This window comes from Oryctolagus cuniculus, chromosome 20, assembly GCF_051225735.1.
Source record: "Oryctolagus cuniculus isolate XC-2025 breed Fujian yellow rabbit chromosome 20, ASM5122573v1, whole genome shotgun sequence".
Classification (NCBI taxonomy): Eukaryota; Metazoa; Chordata; class Mammalia; order Lagomorpha; family Leporidae; genus Oryctolagus; species Oryctolagus cuniculus.
The window spans coordinates 7,952,540-7,955,010 of NC_142886.1; the positions used below are offsets into that span (position 1 = coordinate 7,952,540).

A 2,471-nucleotide genomic window follows, 5' to 3' on the forward strand; every position below is an offset into this window, starting at 1 on the left:
TTCCAGTGTACATAAGCAGGGCCCTGGGTCAGCTGTGGAGAATAGATGAGACTTGAGTCTCAGGCACTCTCATATGAGATGAGGTCATCCCAAATGCTGGGTAAATCCCCCTGCACCACAGCACTGCCCCAGGTATCCTTACTCTAACTTGGTAAGAGCTGCTATGATCTTTGTTATGTTTGCTGAAATTTTTTCTTTTACATTTTTAATAGAAATGTAATGATCTACTTTTCAACCACTTCACCTGTATTTACTCCTTTTGTGATGTTTCATCCACAAAATTATCCATTTTTGAGGTAATAACTAGTTTTTCATGAGAGCTGAATGCATTTTAAGTCTTTATATTTTTCTTGGAAATTATAGCTATCAGCAGTGCATATTTGTAGTATCTTAGCCTTAGTCAACTCTAGTACTCTTAACCTTTGATCAGAGTACTTAACTTTTTGATTGTGAAGTCATCACCTATCTCAAAATTCTGTAAGTCTCCTGGAAACTGTCATGTACAGGTTCTCAGAGACATTGTTAGTCCACTGTAATTATTCACCCTTTCTAGGTAACATTTTGTATTTACTTTTTTGGATGTTCATGTGACTAACTTTGAGTTTAATTTTTAATGTTTTTTTAGCATTTTGTGATCTTTTTATTGGGGTGAGGACACAGGGCAGGTAAGGGTACCCCTGAAGGTGCAGGGAATGTCCAGGCTAGTCAGTCTTCCTGGGATGCTTTATGGAGCTTTTTCTCTTGGCAATGCTCTTGCTGGTGGCAGCCTCTGCTTCCTTCCTGCTTGGCAGAGAAGTTCCTCTTTTTTGGGGGGACCTTCCTGGTGTCCACCTCTTCCACATCATTTGCCATTTCCTCCTGGGCCGACAGTGTCTTCCTCTTGGGAGGGCTTACGCCGCTCCCTCTCTCCTCCAGATCACTAACCAACTCCCCTTTGGAAAAATATATCTTTTTCTTGGGGTTGGAGGAAGAGACAGACGGCTCTTCTATCCCGTTCTCCTGAGAAGCCTCCTGGGGCTTTTGCTTTTTCTTCTTTCTTGGTTTCTCCTGCGCCTCCCCGCACTTCTCCGGGGTGCTGCTGCTGTTCTCTGAAGATGCCAGGGTGAGCGCCACCAGGGCCTTCTTTTCCTTCTTCAAGCATTTCTTCTCCTGCTTCTCCAGCTTCCTCCACAGCCGCCGCCTCTGCCTGATCCATGGCTTCCTTCATGACATCCAGATTCTTCTGTGGAATCTCCCCAGTCTCATAGAAGGACAGCTGCTTCTCAATTTGTTCAAGAAGCTTCTCCCCAAATACACTTGTGGGTACCTCAGAGAAGCAATCTATTTGTGAGGCAATACTGCATTTGTTGGCCAGGTATCAGGAGATGCAGCCTTTGTCCTTCAAGGTGGCTCAGCCAATGAAGGTGGAGTGCAAAATAAGTCCGTATTTGGGTGTGTTACCCCGTGTCTTCAGGACTCGCTTCCCCAGTGAGAGCTGACAGACTGGGGGGCCACCTGGCTCATCTTGGAGCGCAGGTAAGTGTGTAGGAGCTGGAGCTGGTGGTACTCAGACAATGACACCATGTGGCTGGAGAAGCTCTCGATATTGATCAAGTCGATGGAAGAGATGTCCATGCCCATGGAGGACCGTGAGGCATCCAGAATGGCCTTGGCCTTGGCACCATCCATTGTTAGCTCCTCCAGCTTTTCCAACTTGTCCTCATTCAACTCCTTTTGGTTTCTGATGAACTGGGCGAGGCAGCATTATGTGGCCTTGTCATTGATGATCTTCACCACCTCAGAAAAGTGATAGCCATGCCACTCCCTGCAGAGATGCAGTCCCGCCCTGCCCTGGCTCGGCTGCTGCAAAGCCACAAAGCACCTACTTCAGCCCTCGTGGCCCCCACTCAGCCTGGAGGAAACAGGGACAAGCCAGATGCCAGTCCTCTCAACTCCTTGTCCCCCCATTCACAATACAGCCCAGGCAAGATGAGTCCTGAGGGAGAGCCTGTTCTGCCTCCTCTTTCTATACAGTCAGTGTAAGAACAGATTGTGGTTAGCACCAGGAGGCTAATTTTTAATGTGTCTCTAAGCATAATCTAGATATGGAAATCTGTGCCTTTGTATATGGTAGAACAAGGCAAAATCTTTTTTCAATCATGTTTTTGGTATTTTTTTCATATTCTCCAATATAGATGTAATTGCAATGAAGTACAACAGAAAGTTCTCTATCTGCTTTTCACAACATTATTATTCATTTCTTGTTGGAGTAATCACAACATACATTATTCCATAACATGTACATTTCTTTTCATTGCCTTTGCATCTATTGTTATACCCCGTATTGTTCACAAACATCATAGTAAGCCAATGGTGATAATATGAGCTGTGGCAATCTTGGTTTGCATTTTCATTGTGGTATCACAAACTTGCTCAAAGTTCTGTAAATTCTGGAAAGTTTCATGTCTACAATTTTTCAGAGTGCTTGCCAT

General features: G+C 44.8%; 2 pseudogenes; both read right to left on the bottom strand.

Annotated features, from left to right (window-relative positions):
- Positions 1-705: 705 nt before the first annotated feature.
- On the bottom strand, positions 706-2,471 carry LOC138847307 (nucleolar protein 56 pseudogene; annotated as a pseudogene).
- Positions 1,934-2,051, bottom strand: LOC149120032 (small nucleolar RNA SNORA51; annotated as a pseudogene).